This window comes from Marmota monax, unplaced genomic scaffold (genome assembly GCF_021218885.2).
Source record: "Marmota monax isolate L192 unplaced genomic scaffold, Marmota_monax_Labrador192_F-V1.1 WCK01_AAM20220418_F8-fsc00051, whole genome shotgun sequence".
NCBI lineage: Eukaryota > Metazoa > Chordata > Mammalia > Rodentia > Sciuridae > Marmota > Marmota monax.
The window spans coordinates 595150-620559 of NW_026695202.1; positions in this window are offsets into that span (position 1 = coordinate 595150).

A 25410-nucleotide genomic window follows, 5' to 3' on the forward strand; every position below is an offset into this window, starting at 1 on the left:
TGGTGAGAGGTCCCTTGGCCACCATCTTTTTCCTTCAATATAGAAACTGCTGCATTCCCCCCCGCCCCCCCGCCCCCCCCGTTTTTTTAACCTTTCTGGTTAGGCACATAATTCAAACTTCTTGCTAAAAGTTTATAAAATATAAATAAAAATCACAATAACCACATTAATGTATTTTATATCTCCTCAAATTTTTCTGTACAAATAAAAACATGTACATATTTTACAAAATGGCTCCATGGTATACGCTCTATTTTGTAACCATCTTTTTGCCCAGAAAAATGTTGCGGGAACTTGTTTCCTTGTTGACAAATAAAACTTCATATCATTATTTTAATAGCTGTGTTGTGTTCCTTTATGTTAATTCCATATCTTAAATCCAGGCCTATCATCGGATAATAGATTTAACAGGTTGGCTTTCAATCTTAAACTCTGATATTTTCCAGAAATATTAGAAAAAAAAAGAGGCTTTTATCTCTTTCTTAGGTACCAGCCTTTTAAAGAGTTCCAACTGCAAGTTTAGGGATAAAAATAGAAACCCAGGGCACTGATGCCCGAGCTGTAACTCATGTCAGGTCACATCCTACTGCAGAGTGCCACTGGTTTTTCCACTGTGAAACATTACTTGACCATATTCTCAAAATAGCGCTTCTTCTTTTGAGCATGCCAGCATCTCTCTGGTGTTATCTAGCCCTCCCAGCGGCCAGCAAGAATTCTCAACTCCTTGAGCCTTGGAGTCCCTCTCCCTGGTGCAAGGCCAGACTTAGCCATCGAGACCTAAGATCAGGGAGCTGCAAGCAGTTGGACCCAGGGGACAGCAAGTGGGAATGCAGACGCATGGAGCCAGCCAGCTCCCTGTCTCCACTCATGGCAAGAGATCCTGGTGTCATACAGATGAGTTTTCTGAGTTAGGGAGGAAAGGTCAGGGTTGCAGGCTTATGTTGTGCTCTGAACTGAGCCTGCCCACCTCCCATTTTGTACTTTCTGTCACATAAATTACAGAGCGGATTGAGGGAAGGTCTGGGTTTTTTCAATTTTCTTATTTTTATTAGAGACAGCATAACCCAGTAATAGTGAATGAGCTTCAGTATCAGACAGACCCGGGTCCAATATTAGTTTTGGTGCTTATTATCCATGGCACCCTGCATAAGACAGTCAACAAACCCTTATGGAATAAATGTGTTAAAAGAATCTATGAGTTTGTTTCCCCAGCTGTAAAATAGGGGTGATGATAGCACACCCACCCCCATAGAACTCTTGTGAGGATGAATTGACAAATGCACAAATGGCACATGAAAGGCACTTTATTAGTACCACTTGCAGGGCACATGCCTGTGATCCCAGCAATGTGGAAGGCTGAGGCAGGAGGATGGCAACTTCAAGGCCAGCTTCAGAAACTTAGCAAAACCCTCAGCAATTAGGGAGATCCTGTCTCAGAATTAAAAATAAAATGGAGCCATGTGTGGTGGTGAACGCCTGTAATCCCAGCAATTTGGGAGGCTGAGACAGGAGAATTGAAAGTTCAAAGCCAGCCTTGGCAACTTAGCAAGGCCCTAAGGAACTTAGTGAGATCCTGTGTCAAAATAAAAGATAAAAAGAGCTGGGGATGTGGTTCAATTGTTAAGTGTCCCTGGGTTCTACCCCTGGTACCAAAAAAAAAAAGGCAAAAGGCACTCCACAAGTTAGAGCTGTCACTAAAAGTGTTCAAATCTCTAGCAATTCGAGAAATGCAAGTCAAAACTACCCTAAGATTTCATCTCACTCCTGTCAGAATGGCGATCATCAAGAATACAGGCAACAATAAATGTTGGTGAGGATGTGGTGAAATGGCACACACATATGTTGCTAGTGGGACTGCAAATTGGGGGAAGCAGTATGGAGGGTCCTCAGAAAATTGGGAATGGAACCACCATTTGACACAGCCTTCTCACTCCTTGGTTTACACCCAAAGGACTTAAAACTAGCATATTATTAGTGACACAGCCACATCAATGTTTTTTATTAAAATATTTATTTATTTTTTAGTTGTAGTTAGACACAATACCTTCGTTTATTTATTTTTATGTGGTGCTGAAGATCCAACCCACCATCTCGAACATGCTAGGCGAGTACTCTACCGCTGAGCCCCAACCCCAGCCCCAACCACATCAATATTTATAGCAGCTCAATTCAGAATAGCTCAACTATGGAAACAACCTAGGTGTCCCTCAATAGATGAATGGATATAGAAAATATGGTATATATATTCATTGGGAAATTACTCAGCTTTAAGGAAGAGTGAAATTACGGCATTTACCAGTAAATGTTTGGAGTTGGAGAATATCATGCTAAGTGAAATAAGCCAATCCCACAAAACCAAAGGCCCAATGTTTTCTCTAATATGCGGATGCTAATTCACAATAAGGTGGGGACACTAGGGAAGAATAGTGTTACCTTAGATTAGGTAGAGGGAAGTGATGGGAGGGGAGGGGAGGGGATGTGGGGACAGGAAAGATAGTAGAATGAAACAGACATTATTACTGTATGTACATATGTGACTGCATGACCAATGTGATTCTGCAACATGTACACTCAGAAAAATAAGAAAGTATATCCCATCTATGTATGATATATCAAAGTACATGAATGCATTCTACAGTCATATATAACTAACTAAAACAAATTTTAAAAGTTAAAAAAAAAACAAACTTAGAGCTTCTCTTAGAAGCTTGGTAAGCTTGGTAAGCTTCTCTTACCAGAGAAGCTTCCTGCCACTCCCTTGTCAGGTTTATTTGTTCAATAAATAGGCATTAAAGGGGCATCATAAGTCCTAGAGAAATATCTATTTGTTCATTCACTTATTGAACACACATTTATACACTACCTATTAATCAGGTACTGAGCACACAGTTATCTGCCCCCGAAATACTTTTGTATCTATCTCCTTAGCTCCATCTCCATTATCATCAGGCATGTGGACACAGCCACTATCCTTCCTTCTTCCACTCTTGGCTCTTAAAACCAATGATCTTTTAAAACTGCAAAAGATCATGACACTGATTACAAGTAGCACCCATGGCACCGAGAGGCACATTTTTGCAGATACATTCACACATACATACAGAGATGTGTGTGGAAAAGGATTGATTTCAGTCAAGCACTGTGGCACACACCTGTAATCCCAGCAACTCCAGAGGCTGAAGCAGGAGGATTGTAAGTTCATAGCCAGCCTGGGCAACTTAGCCCAACCCTGTCTCAAAAATAATAAATAAATAAATAAAATAGAATTTAAAAATATGTTTTAAGGATGTATCTCAGTGGTAGCACACCCTAGGTTCAACCCAAACCCCCAGTACTGCAAAAAAAAAAAAAACAACTTAAAAAAAAAAAACCTGTGAAAGATCACAAGCAGGCCGTGATCTTTTGTTGTTCCTTGTTAAAGCATAAAATTGCATTTAGAATTAAATCCAAACTTCTTGCTATGTGGCCCTGCATGACCCGGCCTCTTCCTGTACTTCTAACATTAGCTCAGCCCTCCTGAATGACCTTCCCCCTAACCCACCACCTGTCAGTTCCTTAAAGGAAGCAAACTCCCACCTCAGGGCCTTTGCATACACTGTTCCTGCTCCTGTCTGCAATTCCATCTTCTAGGCTCTTTGAGAGGTTTTTTTTCTTCCTTCATGTGTCTTCAAGGTATCTCAGAAAGGTCATCTCTAATGATTATTCCCTAGCACAGAATCTTTCCTGTTGCATCTGTTGTTTTTATTTATCTGCTTACTTATTGTTTTTCTCTTCCACAAACAGTATAAGAATATAGATTTTGAATGAGAAGCCTCATAAAGGGAGGAACTTTGTCTCTTCTTTGTTGCCTAAGACAATGCCTGCTGCATATTAGATGTCAATAAAGACCTGTAACATGGGAGAATGTAACAGAATGAGTGAATTTCTGCTGTTTTAAAATCTCCAGGGACAGAAATTCAGGTCAGGTTGGTGTATTCTAAGGTATATATTTTTGATGTGGAAAGTTTTTAGGGTTTTGTTTTTTGGTACTAGGAATTGTACCCAGGGGTGCTTTACCAATGAGATACATCCCCAGTCCTTCTTATTCTTTTGAGACAGGTTCTCACTTACTGAAGCCGACCTTGAACTTGTGATCTTCCTACCTCAGTATTCCAAGTTGCTGGAATTAGAGGCATGAGCCACAATGCCCAGCCTTGGGCTGAATTTTTTTTTTTTTTTTAATTGATAGAATGAGATCCAGAGAAGAGGAAAAAGGAGGAGGGAGAGAAGGAGAAGAAGAAAGAGCAGGAGGAGAGAAGGAGAAAGAGGTGGTGGTAGAGGAGGAGGAGAAGATGATCAAGCAACAGAGAACATAAAAACTCATTTGTGCCCAAGGGGTAGCTCACACCTGTAATCCCAGCTTCTTGGGAGGTGGAGGCAGGAAGATCACAAGTTCAAGGCCAGCCTCAGTAATTTACAAAGCGCCTGTCTCACAATTTTAAAAGGGCTGGAAATGTATCTCAGTGGTGCACTTGGTTCAAGCCCAAGTCCTGGGGAAAAAACAGAACAAAATCCTCTTACTGTGTAGAAATGGACAAGTTAGCTCATTTAGATTACTCGATTAAAAACGGACCCTCAAATCTGCTATGGGATGAGTGCTTAGTACATATTCATTAGCAATTATTCTTTTTATTCCTGTAAAAAACTTTTTTTGGACACACACTCTCCTGTTAAAAGATACTACTAGGGGCTGGGGTTATAGTTCAGTGGTAGAACACTTGCCTTTGCCTTGCACTTGTGAGGTACAGGATTAAATCCTCAGCACCACATATAAATAAAATAATTATTATATATAATATATATATATATAAAATATATTACTAGCCAGGCTAAGCAGCACTCTAGGAATGCCACAGAATATGACACAACCGAATGCAGAGGTTAAAACAGAACTGGGTTCTACCAAGAACTTCTGATTCATCAGTTCTGGGGAGGCCTGAGGATTTGTATTTCAAACAAGTTAGCAGGTGATGCTGCTGCTGCCACCGGTGGTGGTCCAAAGACTACACCAAGAAGGACTGACACCCACTCTGATACTAGACTAATTGTATTCAAATCCCAACAACGCTCCTCTGGCCTCAGTTCCCTAATCTGAAAATAGAGATAATAATAGAGGCTTCCTCATAGAAATTGTTAGAAGGCCTCATTTAGATTAATTTTTTTTTTTTTAGAAAGCATGGATTGTTATTTGTTAATAAATACCAAATTAAAATGAATTCACGGCAGCACTATCCAGTAGAATTCTCTGTAGGGAAACATTCTATTCTATGCTGCCCAGTTTGATAGCCACCAAGTACTTGTGGCTATTGAGCATTTAAAAGGAGGCTGTCACCAATAAAGAACTGAGTATTTCGTATTAGCTGATTGTAATTAATTTCAATTTAAAGCGCCACATGTGGCTAGTGGCCACCTTGTTGGAGAACACAGAGGTCTACTTAGAGCTCCTCCCCCTGATCTGGGCCGAGCTCCTCATGGCAGCCCTGAGGAGAGCCAATGATCAGGGTAACAGAGTAATCTGGGGTGGGGTGTATGCATCTACCACTTTCTAACAGCCCGGCCCTAGCAACGGAGCTCATTTCTCAGCAACACAGCCTCATCTGAAAAATGGAAATAACAGCACTGCCCCCACTTCCTCAGGAATGCTCTAGGAGTTTTAATGTGGTAATCAAAGTAATGACAGTGAATTCTTTAAAACATATTTTTTTCTTCCCTATGACCTGCTTTAAAGGGAAAACCTTGATCATCAGCTTTTACACCCTCAGTGCTTAACACACAGTAGTCTCTGGTGGATATTGGTTCAGTTAAAATGCAGCCTCCATGAGGAATGTCTTCTGGTTTGGCCTGCACATAGGGTGCTCTAGAATGTGTGGTAAAAAGGAGGAAGAATCTATATATTATTTTCATTCACACACCAAAATATTTTATTGTCAAATGTCTTTTTAAAAGTTTCCATAACTTTATAACTTGTTATAATGAAGAGGTATTGTGTACTTGAAATTTGTTAGGAGAGTAGATCTTAAGTGTTCTCACTACGCACGAAACAAGGTGACCATACAGGGTGACCGACCTGTTCATTAGTGATTATCACTTCACAATGTATATGTATACCAGAGCATCTTATTGTATACCTTAAATAAATGCAATTTTTACGTGTCAATTATTACTCAATAAAGCTGAGGAGGAAAAAAAAGAACAAGTCCATAAATAGATACAATTTCTGAATATAGGGAAATGCTAACAGGCACAAAGAGAAATCTACAGGAAGGAAGGATGATTTTTCCCCTCTGCTATCTAGAAGAGAACAGGAAGATGTCAATTGGTTGCTGAAGTCTACAAAGGCTGGAGCCAGGACAGAGTCTAGAAATGAGAAGGGTCCTAGACAATGAATCACACTGCAGAGTTCTACGTGCTAAAGACAGAAGCTAACGTCTCTCCCTGATTTGGGATTTTAGTGCTGATAAACTGGGGATGGCACCATTATATCTATTCTTTTTTCTATTCCACATTTTACAATGCATCATTCATGCTGATAGTTCATTCACTTTGCTAATAGCCCTATACAAAGTGCAGGCATTCATTGTCCATGAAGGGCCAATGCGGCGTGAGTGTGGGCCAGCACTGTCCAATCAAAGTAGATACAAATAGAATTAAATATTACATAAAAAAGAAAAGAAATAGCTGAAACTAATTTTTATGACATTTATCCCTGTATATTCAAAATATTATCATATAGATATATAATCAATAGAAAGATTATTAATAAGATATTCTTTGTATTTCATAATGTCTTCAAAATATAGTGCACGTTTCACACATACAGTGCATCTGAATCCTGACTGGCCACATTTGAAGTGCTCAGCAGCCACATGGTTAGTGGGGACCATATCAAACAGTGTGGAGGTGAGCTCTGCAGCCAGAAGCCCTTAGTATAATCTTAGGAAAATTATATCATCTTTCTGTGCTTTAGTTTCTTCACCTATAAACTGGAGGAAATGATAGTACCAACATCATTTATAATTGTTATGGGGATTAAATGAGAATTTAGAATATTGCCTGGCATAGTTGGTACTAAGTGTTAGCTCTTCTCTCTGTGTGTGTTAGCTCTTTCTATCATCAGATGGAAGCTTAATCACATCCTCATAATGATCAAAGCAATCCTACTCTAAGCATAAGGACCACATATCTTTCAGCATGTCATGATGGTGAAAATTATACACCTCTTCATCACCCACCTTTAAGCTTACCAGGGAGAGATGGGTCTTGAGCTCTGCTTTTGCAAAGCTGGGTAACCTGTAACCTGGAAAAGTTCTTTACACCAATTAAGTCTGCAAATAGATTCTTATTGAATTTTCCAAACAGTATCAGATTTTTACTAGGATGTAAAATTAGGTCCACGGTATAAAATTTTCACAGCTTGCTTTTTGGTGATCTCTTCGAAGAGATTGAAACCATATTTCAGTGTGGTAAGAAGATAGTATTTGTCTTCTCCAAACTATGGCTTAGAGCCACAAATTCATATTAATATCATAGGATCTATTTGAGGACCTAAGCACCATGTTATATAAATCGTTACCTGGGGCACGGACATGGCAGTTTTAGAATAAACAATGAAATAATCCAGCAATGGTTGTTGTTAAAATAGATAACTTGGAAATTTCCAGATACTAGAATATCTCTAATTCCTTCATTCATTTACATATTTATTTATTTTATTACTCTTTTATCCAATAAATATGTATTGAGGACTTACTCTGGGTCAAGAATTTGGCTAGACACTGGGGAGTCAAGTATAAGCAGAACTCAAAGTTCCTGCACTCATGAGCTTACCACCCAGTTGGGGAGAAAGCCATTCATCAAATAATCACAAAGAGGCTTGCCAACCAGTATAATTGCTGTGGAGAGGACAGGTTGTTCTGAGAGGAGGGACTTTGACTTGGTCAGGAGCATTTTCCCCAGAGAGGTAGGCTGGAGGATGGGAGGCGTTAACCCAGTGGAGAGTCATTCCAGGCAATGGAACAGCATGAACAGAAGTCGAGGTGGTGAAAGAAGGAAGTGGGCCTTATACAGGGAGTGAGGACTGGGGGCTGAAGTTAGGCTGGAGGAGTAAGTGGGCCCAGGCATGACAGGTGTTTGACAGAGCGAAGGAACTTTTGTTTACACGAGGATCACTGGGAAGCCATCAAGGGGTTTCCAAAACTTGGGATGCTTTTCTTTGCTGACTCACACCTCACTTTGATTCCTTATCATGGTGATGATATAAAAATGTCAGTACACCCAGAGACAAAGACCCAGCCAGGGGCTTTGCATGCCTTTTCGGATACAAAAGGCACATGAACTCCCTCCTCTAGGCCTCTCTTTCACTGCTCTTCTGTTATCCCACACCAGCCTGTGCCTCTGCCTGTGCCTCTTGGGGTTAGGAGAGCAGACTATAGAGGAGTTTGACTGCAGCTTAGAGGTGAACCCCCAAAGGGACCAACCATTCCATAAAAGAAAGTGAAACTCTTAAATATTTCAAATCAAGCCAATGGATCCCAACTCTAGGTAGAAACAAAAAGGAAAGACATGATCATATTTGCCTTTTGAAAAGACATCTGGGCGCAATGTCAAAGGGGAGCTTAAAGTGTGATAGTAGGAGCAAATGTGACTCCATTTTGTTTTATGACTTCATCCTGTAAAACAACCATGCCAAGTAGAAGGGTCATGACTGGGGCAGGATGTTTTTTTTTTCCTTTTGCTGTAGAAACCTGTAAGAACACAGAACTACCTAAAGGGGCATTGTTTCTGTAACGAGGGTGATTGGGCTAACTGTGATTGGTTAGGCTTCCCACTGCTTGTCTGCACTGTCCCGCTTCTGTAACCTGGCTTGCTTGCATTGGCTAGACCCCTGAACATCCCTTTTGAGGTTTTCAGGCTTATAGGAGCGCCCTTGCAATTGTTCGGGGCTGATCAGGGGAACAGCTTTATGTTCTGGTCAGTCGCCACTAGTGTGCTTTAACAAAGGCTTGATTCGATTATACATTAGTGGTCTGGAAGTCAGTTTATGAAACCCAGGGACGAAGCTTTGACTATAACAAAAGGGATTAAGAAAAATGGGAACAAGACTATTAGCCCATGCCTGTACTCCCAGTGGCTCGAGAGGTTGAGGTAGGAGGATCATGAGTTCAAAGCCAGCCTCAGCAAAAGCGAGGTGCTAAGCAACTCAGCGAGACCCTGTCTCTAAATAAAATACAAAATAGGGCTGGGAAGATGGCTCAGTGGTCAAGTGCCTCTGAGTTCTATCCCCAGTACCCCTCCAAAAAAAAAAAAAAAGAGTATTAGTCCAAGCAAGAGGTTATATTAAATATGAAGACAAGTAGACAGATTTGAAAGATAGTTAGAAATGCAAACAGATTTGACAGATTTGAAAGTGCAATGTTGCACACCTGTAATGCCAGCAACTTGGGAGCCTCGGGCAGAAGCTGATCACAAGTCCAAGATCAATCTCAGCAACTTAGTGAGACCCTGTCTCAAAAATTGATTAAAAATGGCTGGGTGCATTCTGCTGTCATATATCAATAAAAAATTTACATTAAAATAAGGGCTGGGGATGTAGCTCAGTGGTAAAGCACCCCTGGTTTCAATCCCCAGAACTGGGGAGTAGGGAGGGAAGAATAGTTAAACAGTAAAAAGAGCTGAACTTAGTGATAAGCTGGATATAGAATATAAGGGAAAGGTAGATTTCAAGAGTAAGTCCTAGAGCTTTAGGCTGTTTAGTTGGATAGAAGGTTGTATCCTTCTTCAGGATACAGAGCTCAGAGAGAACAAGATTTGAGTCTGTGTGTGTGTGTTTGTGTGTGTGTGTGGCAGCTGGTGGGGGAGTACTGGGGGATTTAACTCAGTGGTGCTTTACCACTGAGTTACATCCCAGTCCTTTTTTTTTTTGAGACAGGATCCCACTAAGTTGTTTAGGGCCTCATTACCTTGTTGAAGTTGGCCTCCAATTTGTGATCCTCCTGCCTCCTCCTCCCAAGTCACTGGGATTAGAGGCATGCACCGCCATATCTGGACAGAAAGAACAAGAGGGGATAAAATTTTGAGGGGAAAAATTATGCATTCAATTTTTGAATTGTGAAATCTGAGATGTCTTGAAGATACCCAAGAGAAAATATGGTATAGGCAGTGGATGATAAGGTTTTGGACCAGAGACTTATATTTTATATATAATACTTATATTCAACCATTTACCTGTCCGAGATTTTATTAGCAGGACCGTAGCGGCCAGTCTCAGAAGAGAAAGGGGGGGGGGGAGAGAGAGAGAGAAGAGGAGAGAGGGGGAGAGAGAGAGAAGAGGGGGAAGAGAAAGAGAGAGAGAAGAGGGGGAGAGTAAGAGGGTGAGAGGGAGAGAGAGGAGAGAGCAGAAGGGGAGGGGGGAGAGAGAGAGAGAGGAGAAGAGTGAGAGAGAGCGGGTGAGAGGGAGAGGGGGAGAGTAAGAGAGCCAGCACGAACAGGGTGTTGCTATTTATGGGCTTAACGCGGGATGAGGAGGATCAGGGCGAGTGGGCTGCTACTTCTTCATTGGCTGAGAGTTTGCGCCACTTCAGGGATTGGAGGTGCGCCATTCAAAGTTCTAGCCATTCACAGGGATTGGAGGTGATGGTTCGAGCGCCATTCAGTGCTTCATGGACCTGAGCTCCCGGAAGAGAAGTGCTCCAGGCGCCATCTTTACCAACAAGTGTGACATTAGCGATTTCTCTTTAGCTTTTGGACCATGTACAATATCTAGTCCTAACCTTCAAAAGTCTTGCTTAAAATGGTAACATGAGTGAAATCTCACTGGCTCATGCTCATTTTAAATAAGACTAAAGTGATGTCAGGGACTCAGATGCAATCCAGGTCAAGATTCTACCACGTGGCAGCATGAGAGTTACAGAGATGAGCCATGGATCAGCTTTGTCCTTGAGATCACAGCTGAGAGGTCAAATAAGCATCCTCAAATCACAGGAGGCTTAATCTTGTCTGCTTTTCTTGGCTCCTACGTTGTAACTGTTGCCTAAAAATGATCTTTTTGCCTTTCAGAGGAAGAGATAATAAACACTTTGAGAACTAAGACTATGCCATTGTCAATTTTGTGCCCCTTCACCCAGTGCTGCAGTCCTGCTGCAGCAAAATAATGGGGGGGGAGGGTGACAAATAACTTGTGTACGTTGATACAGCAGGAGTGGAAGCCGTTTATTGCAGGACAGGAGCAGTATTTATACATTCCACACAGCTTATCTAATTATCATAAACTAGATACAGCAGTCAACCAATCAGGAATCTCCACACTTAATGGCTCGCTTTTGTTACTTCTCAAACCACTCCCTCTGGCATTTTGCCAGGCACCATCCAGACTTGTTTACAACTCTAACATTCCCCTGGCAAAATGCCAGGTGTTACTTTGACTTGTTTACAGACTCTAACAACCCAGCACAGTTTCTGGCACATAATATTTCAATAAATATTTGAATGAAGCTGGGGTGGTGGTGCATGCCTATAATCCTTGGGAGGCTGAGACAGGAGGATGGAGAATTCAAAGTCAGCTGCAGCAATAGCAAGGATTTAAGCAGCTCAGTGAGACTCTGTCTCTAATAAAAATACGAAATTGGGCTGGTATGTGGCTCAGTGGTTGAGTGCCCCTGAGTACAAATATATATATATATATATATATATATATATATATATATGAAGGACATGCTTCAATCTTCCTTTTAGAAAATAATGTAAAAGACAGTAAAGGATTAAAGAACTGGCACAACCCAATAAGGACAAAAACAATGGAGAATAAGAATTTGGTAGCAACACTTTGGAAGTTTGAAAGTACACTAGTCGTGACTGACTGACTTTAGCAGATCTGGAGAAACCTATACCAGGAAAAGCCTAGAAGAATTGCACAAGAGGATCCATTATCTGAGGAAGTGGGAGGAGAAGATGAAACTCAAAACTGAAAGATCATTTAGAAGACTTCTTAATAAAGACTTTGATTCCTACCACAAAGACTGGTACTTGGCACAAAATAGATAATCAATAAAATATTCGATAAGAGAATGAAGGGATGCATGAAATTTAGCTTTGTAAAAATCTTGCACCTAATTGATAACTTGGCTGGTGTATTAGTTATCTACCACTGTGTAACAAAGCACTGTACTTCAAAACCTGGCAACTCAAAACAGTGATCATTTATTTAGTGCACATTTCTATGGAATGTCAGTTTGGGAATTTTCTCAGCTGGATTCACTAGTGTGTCTGTGGCCAGCTGATAGGTAGGTGGTGTTGCTTTGGGGGGTGAGCTGATGTAGGTGGAGGTGACCAGATCCACCCATTTCTCATCCATCTCAATGGCCCAGGATAGTTCTCCTGGTGGTGACAGTTTCCAAAAGGAGCAGGAGAAGAAAACTCAATTCTCTTAAGGCTTAGGCTTATAATTGGCATGGCATATTTATAACCTTCTATTGATCAAAGCAAGTCACAAAATCAAGGGGCTGTTTAAGAGGCATGAGAGATATTCTCTTGCTTCATGGTATTTCAAGTTGACAAAGGTGGGCATAGAATTCAATTTTCTTCAGAAGTTTGAAGACATTTCAGTTTTCCTTATTATATTGTTTTGCTTCCTAGATTTTTAGTATTGCTAGTGAATACTCTGGCAACATTATAATTTTTGATTACTTATGTGTAATCTGTTTTATTTTTACTATCCCTGGAAATTTAGCCAAAGAGATAAAAAGATAAAGTGAGTCAATATAGGTTTTTTTTAATGGATTGTGCAAGATGCTTGATAGATGCTTTTAATCTGGAAGTTCAAATACTTCAGGTAGAGAATGTTCTGGAACTGACTCAACCCAATAAGGACAAAGACAATGTCTGATGTCCTGATCTTTTCACTCCTATTCTTCCTCTCTCTCTCTCTCTCTCTCTCTCTCTCTATCTATCTATCTATCTCTATCTCTATCTCTGTCATATTTTCTGGACAATTTTCTCAAAATTTTCACTCAATGCTTACATTAAATATCAGTGTAAAGAAAATAAGTGTAGGTCTACTTTCAGAGGGAGATTTTTAAAATTATCACATATTTGACCCATGGCTGATGCTCTTTAAAGTCTGTCACTAGGGTACCTCCTGATATGATGAAGTGTTCCCTTATTTATTTCTACTCTTGCACATTTTGTTGAAGTTGAACTTTTCCATGGATCTAGGCAATGCCTATGGGTGCTACTATAAAATATTACATTTAAGAAACAAAGGATCTAACACAGACTTAGAAAATGAAAAGAGGCAAAAGGGAAAACAGATGAAAAAGAAGAGATGAGTCCAGTTCACAATTCAAAACACTTTGGATTGAAAATGACAGAAAATCTACTCAAATCGACTTCAGCAAAACGGTGAAATATTTTTCCTCATGTGAAGAATCTGTGTGTATTAATTTATTTTCTGTTGCTGTAACAAAATACCTGACGTTGGATATTTTATTAAGAAGAAAGATTTATTTAGCTCACAGTTTTGGAGGCTGGAAATACAACATCAGGCAGCCCTACTTGGTTAGCCTCTGGTGAGGGCCCCCATGGAAATAGAAAAGGAACTATCCATGTGGTGATACAGAAAGTCAAAGATCAGGGAGGAGCCAGTCTTACTCTTTTTATAATACCTCACTTTAAGGAACTAATCAGTACACTGCAAGAACTAGATTAATCCCTTGTGAGGGCAGAACTCCCACGAACCTAATTAAATTTCACTAGGTGCCAACTCTTAAAGTTTCCAACACCATTACACTGGGAACCAAGCTTCCAGCACATGAACCCATGGAGGACAAACCACATCCAAATCATTACAAAATCTATCCATTTATTTATTTGTCCAACAATATGTATCATAAATATTGAATTTTTGAATGATTATTATGTGTAGAAGCTATCCTAAACACTTTACATGCATGAACTGATTGATTACCTCCAATTTCTCCCCAGCATGCCACTTGAAGAGAGTTTGCAGACACAGAGCTCAGTTATGGAATGCTGAAAGACATAAGCGATATCTCCAGACTTCATGTTAGGTCCTCCAGATACACTAGGGGACAAAACGGACCAAGATCCCCTGTCCTTGTTGGAGCCTCTAGCAGAAACAGATGACAAACAACAACCATATTAAACAGAAAATAATCTAGTGTGTTAAAAGTTGATAATGTTATGGAAAAGAGAAAAAGAAGATGCTAGCAAAGGGGATTAGGATGCAGGGTGGGAACCAGGTTATATTAAATAGGGTGGCCAGAATAAGCCCTCATTAAGTAAGAGATGTTGTTAAAGAAGGCGCCCAGAGCGCTTCTCTTCTGGGAGTTCAGGTCCGTGATGCACTGAATGGCACGCAAACCCTCACCTCCAATCCCTGTGAATGGCGCGAACTTTGAATGGCGCACCTCCAATCCCTGAAGTGGCGCGAACTCTCCGCCAATGAAGAAGTAGCAGCCCACTCGCCCTGATCCTCCTCATCCTGCGTTGAGCCCATAAATATCAACACCCTGTTCGTGCTCTCTCTCTTACTCTCCCCCTCTCCCTCTTACTCTCCCCCTCTCTTCTCTCCCCTCCCCTCCCCTACCTTCCCCTCCCCTCTTCTCTCTCTCTCTCTCTCTCTCTCTCTCTCTCTCTCTCTCTCTCTCTCCCTCCCTCTCCCTCCCCCCTTCTCTTCTGCGACTGGCCCCTATGGTCCTGCTAATAAAATCTCTGGACACATAAACAGTTGCTTTGGCTTGTTGAGTTTAAGCAGCTTTTCCACTGTTCCTACAAGGGATAGTTGAGAGAAGACTCTCTCTCTCTCTCTCTCTCTCTCTCTCTCTCTCTCTCTCTCTCAATGTGTATTTTTTAGTTGTATATGGACAAAATACCTGTATTTTATTTACTTGTCTCTATGTGGCACTAAGGATTGAACTCAGTGCCTCACACGTGCTAGGCAAGCGCTTCACCTCTGAGCCCCAGCCCCAGCCCCTCTGGATACTGGTTCTCAAATATGATCCTGTTAAGCCTTTGTCTTTCCTGGTGTTTGAGCTTTGCTTCTCCCTGCGATGGCTTCATTCTCAAGTAGAATCTACCCATTGGGGATCAGAGCATTCCTAATAATTCCAGGATATATCCTACTAGTTTATTAACTTATAACAGAAAGAGAAAGGAAGCCCCAATCCCAATAGTTCTAACAAAAGTGACAGGTTTAGGAGGCTGTCAGGAGGGGGCAAAATTGCGACATATGCAGTTAAGGGGAGAAATATAGAATGTCCACGCGCTTCTGCCCCTTTCAATGCTTTATTCACTCAAATTACTCAATGCAATTTCACTCTATAGGTTCTTAATCAAGAAAACAACAATCCTTAATCCTAGGCACTGCAATAGACATAATCAATTCACAGCAAATAATTCTAGATTAATTCTAGGCACTGCAAAACATGCTTAATCATGACAGGCTTATGATAGGCTCATGACAGACATTCCTTCCGCATGCTAAGTTCAAATGTCAGATCAAAATCTCAAGCCCCTGGCTTTAGGTCCAGCAGATGCACACTCACTCAGACCGCCATGATCAGGTCTGGAACCAAGACAGGCTTTTCCTGGCGTGGAGTGGACGACCAGTTGAAGAGAGGGTCCTGTGGAGAAATTGCTGCTCTCACCAAGGTCCAGACAAGACCATAGAGTTTGAGAGTGGTGAGGGTCATGCAGAGGATTAGGAGAACGATGACAAGTTGTTAGGATGGCCTTAGGCCTAAGCAGACCTGCAGTGTCACTAGGCACACCCACAGATCCCTCCAGTATGGCCTCAGACAAGTTACTTAGCTTCACCCTGATAAAGAGAGTGAAGCCCCTGGCAGGCTGTCCTCGCCTGATAAGAGGGAAAGGCAAGAAGATCAGGGTGGAGACCACCAGACCAGATGTTTCTGACCTTGGGGTAAATGATGTCACTGAGAAATCTGGTGGTAACTGATAAGGATTGAAAGGGGGGTTAAAAGCCCCCAAATTTAGTATAAATGATAGAGCTGATGACCAGGGATTCAGCCAGCCGAAACAAGGATGCACTCGAGCTGGAGAGCCTGATGAGGACCTGACATCCCATCACTTGTCATCGTTTCTGAGCCTCTGCGTGATCCTCACCGCTCTCAAACTCTACCACCTCATCTGGACCTGGGTGAGATCTGCAACTCCTCCCTAAGACCCCCTCCTCAACCGGTCATCCACTCCACGCCAGGAAAAGCCTGCCTTGGTTCTGAACCTGATCACTGCGGCCTGAGTGAGTGTGCATCTGCTGGACATAAAGCCTAAGGCTTGAGACTTTTGAACTTAGCATGCAGAGGGAATGTCTGTCATGAGCCTGTCATGATTAAGCCTGTTTTGCAGTGCTTAGAATTAATCTAGAATTCTTTGCTGTGAATCAATTAATCTAGAATTGTTTGCTGTGAATTGATTACGTCTATTGCAGTGCCTAGCATTAAGGATTGTCATTTCCTTGATTCAGAACCTATAGAGTGAAATTGTATTGAGTAATTTGAGTAAATAAAGCATTGAAAGGGGCAGAAGTGCGTGGACATTCTTTATTTCTCCCCTCAACTGCATATGTCGCAATTTTGCCCCCTCGAGACAGTAGTGATGGATGTCAGTCCAGGTCCTCACCAGGCTCTCCAGATCCAGTGCATCCTTGTTTTGGCTGGCTGAATCCCTGTTCATCAGCTCTATTATTTATACTAAATTTTGGGGCTTTTGACCCCCCTTGCAATCCTTATCAGCTAACACCAGATTTCTCAGTGACATCATTTACCCTGAGGTCAGAAACATCTGCTCTGGTGGTCTCCACCCTGATCTTCTCACCTTTCCCTTGTATCAAGCAAGGACAGCCTGCCAGGGGCTTCACTCTGTTATCAGGGTGAGGAGAAGTGACTTGTCTGAGGCCATCCTGGGGGGCTCTGCGGGTGTGCCTGGTGAGACTGCAGGTTTCAAACTAGAGCTTTTTAAATGGAGTTACTTAGGCTCAGGCCTAAGGCCATCCTCACAGAGACCCATGTGGGCCTGTGCACCAGCCAGGGCGAAAGGGCACCGAATGCACCTTGAGCCGGAGCAGAGGGCCCCAGGAGTGGCCAGCAGCACTAGGCCGCAGCACGCCACCTCCTAGAGGCCAGGGCGCCTGGGCGCAAGTGCCACACACCACTATACAACACCCGTGCCAACGGCTGAAGGCCGTGGCTGAGCTGTTACAGCTGCACTATGGGACCTGTGCAGGGCTCCCCAATGGGGCAGGCCACACCCCCATGAACTGCACTCGCTCTGCAGGCTGTCCAGGACGCCCCCCACTGGGAACCCGAGGTTCTCTTGGGGCCCAGCCTGTGTGCCCCGAGACACTGAAACATTGTGCCAACTTCCCTCGGGCTCTGGAAGTTCTGCTTATTGCCTCTCCTTGCGTCCTATCCTGTGATGGAGGCAGTGCTTCCTGAGCTGTGGCAGGAGCATGAAGCCTTCTACATGCCCTCCTGGTCCAGCTCATCCTTCCCCTCACTTCCTGAGCCCCCTGACGACCATGAGCCACAGCTTCAGAACCTCTCCCCAGGGGAAGGTCTGCACTCAGCCTGTTCCCAGACTCAGCCTTGGCCCACCTCCCTGCCTGGGCATAAGTGGATGGCTCCTCTATCCACCAAGGCCCCGAACTAGGAGTGGTGCCCTTGTTGCCCCTCTCCCCTGCCACCCATATACCTGTTCTTTCAAAGCACTGGGATTTAGGCAGGCGCCACTGAGCCAGGCTTCCATACACCTGTTCTGCCTCTTCAAGAGTGACAAGCCCCTACCGCACTCTTCTGCCCAACCTGCCTTTGTCACCTCAAGGGAGGTCTTGACACCCACGCCTTGAATGGATGCTGAAATAATCTTTGAGTCTCAGCTCTGATCATTCCTGTAGTTGCTCTCTCTACCTTCAGGCAAAATCAAAACTCAACAAAAGGGGTACTGAGAGTGTAGCTCACTTGCCTAGAGTGTGCAAGGCCCTGGGTTCCATCCCTAATACTGCAAAAACAAAGAGACCTCAACGAAATGAAGTCTCTAGATGTTGGCCTCTGCGTGTTCTCTGGCTTCCTGACTCCCCTTCCAGTCCCAAGTTCCTGTAATCCAACCTTAGTAAACGAGTTACCAATGACTGGGGCGGGGGAGGGGGTGGGAAGGGAGTGACAGGCTTAAGTCTTACTGGCCAGCTTGAATCCTGTGATCATCCCTGAACCCACTTCAGCAGCCAGCCAGTGGGGTGTTTTTTCTTGATCAGCCTTTGATTATATTGTTACATCTGAAGTCAGACGGTAAGTTGGACAATCAGAGCGACTGAAGATGGAGAGTGAATGGTTTACCCAAGAATATCTAGGCTTCCGGAAGAAAGAGGAATGGATACTGAGCTGATAACACAGGGGTTTCCACTGGGGGTCAGTGGGAGAAGGTGGAAGTAATACCCTGGTTGCCCTGGGTGCTTATACCAATGTCCTCCATCTCAGTAGATTACTACTTCCAGCTTACGCGTGATAAAAGATTCCATTTCCTCTAGACCAGTTCAAGCAAAGCTATTTGTAGCCCAAGATAACTTGCAAGTTTTCCACAGTAGCATCTCTCCAAGAAAGTTTCCCTTGCTGATAATCTTGGGTTGGTACAAAATCAGCTAGAAAAATGACCACTACTCATTCCCCAGTTATTATTTAGTTCCTGGGTAGATAATTAGTTTCGTGTGATTTAAAGTGAGCTTAGCTATTTGCTTTTATTTTTGACTTTTGTGTTTCTGAATCTACTTAGTTCACCGACTACAGATACCTCTCCAACATTTCATCTCCATCTTGTTTTCTAGTTTGAAATGGGTACTTAAAGCTATACTAATCAACTCTGTGTACCTCTGGTTAAGTTTTTCCTTTAATTATTCTGAAAATTTGATTTGCATCCCATGAAGGAGCAAAAAGAGATAATAGTCCCATCTGAAAGTTCACGACTTACCAACTTTCAAAAGCATCCCAAGTGAACCCAACTCGGAACATAAATTTAAAGAAAGTGACTTTGTGGACTGAAATAAAAGTTACAACTATTGCTTCAATGTGAGGCCCCAAGAAGGGCAGTGATGGACTGTGCCTTAGTCTATATTTATTGAAAGAGAGGCTTGGATTGACACTGAGACGTGCTTAGACTGACCTGCATCCTAATATGGAAAAATAATCCCTAGCAAAAAGCATCAATAAATGCCAGATAAAAAGTCTCATTATCTTACCTGGGTGTGATTTCCTTATAACTGGCCCTATTCTTTGAGTTGACTTTTGAAGCATACATGTCCCATGTTAGGGGTGTAGAGCACTTGCCTGGAATGTGTGAGAACTTGGTTCAATTCCAACTGCATTCCAGATAGTCATAAGTTTTTATTTTTTAAACATTATGTTGATTTTCTCCTTTTATTTAAAGCTCTATCCTTTAAGTTTTCAGCATTTTCAGTTCACTTAAAAACACTTTCCAGCTGAACGTGGTGGTCCACACCTATAATCCCAGCAGCTCAGGTGGCTAAGACATGAGGATCACAAGTTTGAGGACAGCCTCAGCAGTTTAGTGAGGCTCTAAGAAACTTAGTGAGATTCTGTCTCAAAACAAAAAATCTAAAATGTGGTGATAGTTGTGGGGGTGAACTGGGGATATAGCTCAATGGTAAAGCACACCTGGGTTAAAACCCCAATACTTAAAAAAAATGCATTCAAAAAAATTTACTTTCCAAGTCACCTTTGCAAAATCCTATAACACACAATCCCAGAAAATGTCATTAGAATTATCACTAGAGTTCCCTCCCAAGATAGAGTGACCTCGGGTCACTTTCTGTGCCCGTTTCCTCGTCTGTCAAAAGTTATAGTTCCTATCTCAGAAGGTTGTGGTAAGTAGGGAATAAATCAACTAATACACGTAGAGTGCTTAGAATACTATATACTATATAGTAATCATCCAAAAAGGGCTAGTGCTTCTGATGATGATTATGAGCATCATCATTATATGAGAGTTGATTGGTTGGTAGGAGACATTCCTAGCCAGTTCTCTTTGGAATGATATCACAAAAAGAGAGCACATTGATATTCGAAAGCTCTTGATCTTTGCAGAATGGGCAAGTGTGTTACAGTGTCCTTTCTGTACCCACCAGACTCCCGAGGACCTTAAACTGCCCTTGAGACTTTTCTAGGATCCATGAGTCAGCGAACAGAGATTATTTGAGATTCTAATCACTTGCCATTTAAACCTATGGATCCAAAGGCTAATGCCCTCAACTTTTACAAAAAGCCAACAGGATTTATTATCCATGCCTGCAACATAAAACTAAGAAGACAAACTTACCCGTGATAAGGTAAGTAGTTAAGTGACATGATCGATGTGGCAAAGCTCAATGTCATGAACCAGGCCTTGCTCAGCTTTTTATTCAAAAGAATGTTGGGCTATGCCATTCCTAGGGCTGATTATTTGCATAGCAACCCCTGCCCCCTGCCCCTCACCCTGGGTGTGATTTATGCATGGCTGAAAGTACACCAGCTAATTCTCTTTGAGCCTAAATCTCTTCCCGGCATGCCATTTGAAGGTGGTTTATGGGCAGAGAGCTCATCTCTGGAACGCTGAAAGAGCTAAATATTTGCCCAGTGGACACTGCACCAAAGGCGGCCCCAGATTTTTTTTTTTTTTTGCTTTGATGGTGGCTTCAAGGTCGGATTTACAAATCTATCTACTGGAAGCTTAATCGTGGAGACAGACTCCTCAGCTTTAGGAAGACAAGCCAGTTCACAAATTCCCTTTACCAAATCGGAATCAATTCTCCATTGCTGCCCCAGGTTCCTGATTCCAAGTCTAATCCTTTCATGTTACTCCTCTAAGTTAAGATGACTACAGATAGCTCAAAGAGCTGCAGATCAACATCAAATTAATTTTGAAGTAAGGGCTTATCTCAACTGAACTTGAGAAGGTCCATTCCTTTCAGCCGCGGGTGCTGTATGTTCAGATGTACCCAGAAAGTATTCTGTAGAAGAGTCAATCCTACAAATCCAGGGGCAGGGCAGAAGGTAGATTTAACCAATTGGGAGATATTTTTCATGCCATCTCAAAGTAACTCACAGATGCCTGACAGCTGCAGCTGTCTGGGCCCTCGCGATGGGATTGCTCTATGACTCAGAGGAATGTTTATGCCAGAGAATGCTGCCACTGCAATCCTACCCCAGAGATGCCCCAGGAGAAAACAATCTGGAGGAATGAGTGGGAAAGGAAGGTCCGTGGGCAGATTTAGTCAAACTCAGACCCATAGCTGAGTCTGACTAACAGTATATGGAAAAGTGCAAAATGCATAGGTTTGGGAGTCAGACATATCCAGCTACTTTTTTTTTTTTTTTTAAGCTCTGGACACTATATCTAGTCAGTCAGTCATTTCTCCATTCACTCATTCAACTGATATTTGTTGAGCATCTACTATGTGCCAGACGCTGCTAGGAGCTCGAGATATCATCAGTACCAGAACTGGCTACATAATTTGTGGGGCCAGGGCAAAAGAAAAATGTAGGGTTGCTGTTTTTTTTTTCTTTTTTTTTTTTTTATTGTTGGTTGTTCAAAACATTACATAGTTCTTGATATATCATCTTTCACACTTTGCTTCAAGTGGGTTATGAACTCCCATTTTTAGCCCATATACAGATTGCAGAATCACATCAATTACACATCCATTGATTTACATATTGCCATACTAGTGACTGTCCTGTTCTGCTACCTTTCCTATCCTCTACTATCCCCCCTCCCTTCCCCTCCCCTCCCCTCTTCTCTCTCTACCCCCTCTACTGACCTTGATTTCTCCCCCTTGTATTATTTTTCCCTTTCCCCTCATTTCCTCTTGTATGTTCTTTTGTATAACCCTGAGGGTCTCCTTCCATTTCCATGCAATTTCCCTTTTCTCTCCCTTTCCCTCCCACCTCTCATCTCTGTTTAATGTTAATCTTCTTCTCATGCTCTTCGTCCCTACTCTGTTCTTAGTTACTCTCCTTATATCAAAGAAGACATTTGGCATTTGCTTTTTAGGGATTGGCTAGCTTCACTTAGCATAATCTGCTCTAGTGCCGGGTTGCTGGTTTAAATATAACAAGAATTTCAAGATAGTGATAACAGAGCTGTATGCTCTGTGTGTGGCCCTTCTGAGCGTGAGCCTTGTGTAAGTGCACTGCACACCCATGAAGATGCCTCTAATGAGATATATATATATCTCAACCTTAGGTAGGAGGAGATCTTATTCTCATGGAGCTGGATTCTAGGGAGAAATTCACTAATTATACCAATCAGTCTAAAGACAAGAGAAAGGCAAGCCTGGTGCTGTGAATGTCAATAAGAGGGGCATGTTTGACCAAGGAGACAAGGAAAGGCTTCTCTGAGGGAGGGATATTCAGGATGAGATTTGAAGAATGAATAGGAGTTTACTAGGCAAAATGGAAGCCCTCCTTGGAGGACGCCATCATTCCAAAGCCCATGGACAGAGGTGAGCCTGCAAAGGAGGAAAAGGAAGAAATGTCCACGTGGGAAGAAAACCAGGAGAGAGTTGGGTCATAGGAGCCAAGAAAGGGGACTATTTGGAGGAAAGCATGGAAGAGTCACTAGTGTGACCCTGGCAAGTGGTCTCACATGTCACTGCAGAGATAGGTACACTCCTAAAGACTTGGCGGGATCCACAGCACATTACTTTATTCCTTCCTAGTAATTGTCTCTACCTGAAAGCTGGCTCTTCTCTTCCAAAACAGACTCAATTCTCAATTTTGGTACTTATTTCATGGAGGGAAGTTAGAACACAGAAACCAAGTGGAAGCCACTGTTCTCTTAGTGTAGTGGCACCTCCTCCTCTGTAGAAAATCTTAACTAAGCTTCTCCAGAAATCTTCACCATAATTGATTTAGGACTCTCAGCAAAAGAGTCTCTACAAAGAGTTCAGTGTCGGTAAACTTCTTATTTTCCTGCTGCTCTATTTTACTTGGCCACTGGCCTGGAAGAAATCTACACTCTAGGTGCTGGATGCCCCTTTTACTAGTTTTTCACAAACATTTATCCAGTATAGTTGTTTGTGGAGTGTGTTTGCAAATGCAAAATGTGATTAAAAAAAAAAAAAGACAAATCCTTTAACAAGGCCTCTGCCCTTGAGCTAGGCTTCACAGAAATGTCTACATTTCTAAGATAAAAGAAGTTACCAACTGGGCACCATGGTAACAACTGGCAGGGGAAGGAAAGAAAGAGGAGAAGAGTTCTCCCCTTCTCAGGTGTTGTCCTTGAAGGGTTAACTTGGCCAGAATAGTGAAAGAAAGAGCTGCTTTTAAGTGAAATTCTGCAGACTGTGAACTTCTGAGCCCCTCCCCTTACACTCTGGGTATAAAGTTCTGAGACTACCTAAACTCAGGGTTTAGGAGGATTGATTGATTATGTGGAAAGCTTTGACCTCTGAACCTGGCTATAGCCAAATGAAATATCTGCTTCCTGTTCCTATTTGGTGTCTGCTTCGTCTGTCCCCTGCAACACTAGGTGTGAGGTAATGAGGTTCAAGGGACAGATGTGTGAATACACCTGGCCCTAAGCTACCTAGTCCTGGAAGAGCTGGCAGATTCTGTCCATTTTGTTCCCACTGTATACCAGCCACCTGGCACACTGAACTTACTAAATGAATGAATATAAAGACATGTTCATCCCAAAGCCAAGGGGGCCCAACAATGTCTCAGTCTAAGCTCAATTCACCGAGGAAAATATCCCCAAAGATTATGTAAGCCTCCTTTACAAAAACTTCTATCAATTCTACAGATGTCCTGTCACCAGAACAATCCACATATCAACGGGTGAGTGTTTCTGAAACTTGTACTGTTCTTTGTTGAGGTGATGCTGTGTATGTGTGTGTCTATTTGTTATGTGTGAGTGTTCAAGGGGAGTCCTTACGATCCATTAAACGGGACAAGGTGTCAAGATTAACATTTTCTCTGAGATCTTCTGTGACTAGAATTTACTTACCAGTTGGAATTAGAGGTGGGGATGGAGTAGGGCTGATGTAGGGTAGATAAGCACCTCTGACTGGTTATAGAAATGTGTGACTATTCGAAAGAGGGCCTCTTAGAGAGGTTCATGTCAGATTCCTAACAAAGAATGCAACAAGATACAGATTCCAAGTTTTTGCCCCTCAGAATTTATGTCCATATGGTTTGAATTTTAGGCTTTGTTGTAGATAATATTGGCTTCAACAGTATCTCTTTTCTGTACCCTGAACCTGTTGGTACTCTTTAAAAGTTGAGAAGTTGGGGAATGGGAAACCACAGAGTAAGCCTGCATGGCAGGGACCTTGAGTATCTCATTCACCTGTGTGCCTCCAGCAGCTCACAGAGTGCCAGGTGGAAAAGCGTTCAGTAGACATTTCCCAAGGAAACACTGACAGGAGGTTCTGGGGCCAGGTGTGGTAGTGCAAGCCTATATCCCCAGCAGTTTGGGAGGCTGAGGCAGGAGGATCACAAGTTCAAAGCCAGCCTTAACAACTTAGCGAAGCCCTAAGCAACTTAATGAGAACTTGTCTCAAAATAAAAAATAAATAAAAAGAGCTGGGAATATGGCTCAGTGGTTAAGCACCCATAGGTTCATCACTGGTTAAAAAACAACGACAACAACAACAAAAACAAGAGATTCTGGGAAGTGAGATTGAAACACAAAACAGACAACAAAAGGTATGTTATTGGCAACCAAGACTATCCCAGAACTAGAATTCTGGGAGACATATTAAATATATGTTACAATAATCTCCCACCAGGCATGGTAGCTCACCTGTAGTGCCAGCTACTTGGGAGAACTTGAGTCCAAGAGTTCAAGGCCAGCCTGGGCAACATGGTGAACCTCCTTTCTTAAAATAAATAAATAAATAAATAAATAAATAAAACAAAAAAGCACCCCTATTCCCCAGCGTTATGGTTTGGTGTCCCTCAAAAGCTCACATGTGAAATAATACAAGAAGGTCCAGAGGAAATATGATTGGATTATAAGTCTTAACTCAGTGAAGTGATTCCCTGAGTGGTAACTGAAGTGGTAGGGTGTGGCTGGAGGAGGTGGGACCAGGGAGCGTGGCTTTGGGTATATATTTGTATCTGGAGAGTGGAAACTCTCTCTGCTTCCTGACCGTGATGTGAGCTGCTTCCCTCCGCCAGGCTCTTCTGCCAGGATGTTGGGCCTCACTTCGCGCCCTGAGCAATGGAGGTCGCCTTCTATGGACTTAGACCTCTAAAGCTGTGAGCCCCCAAATAAACCTTTCCCCCTTTACACTTGTTCTGGTCAGGTCCTCTAGTCACAGAAGTGAAAGGGCTGACTAAAACA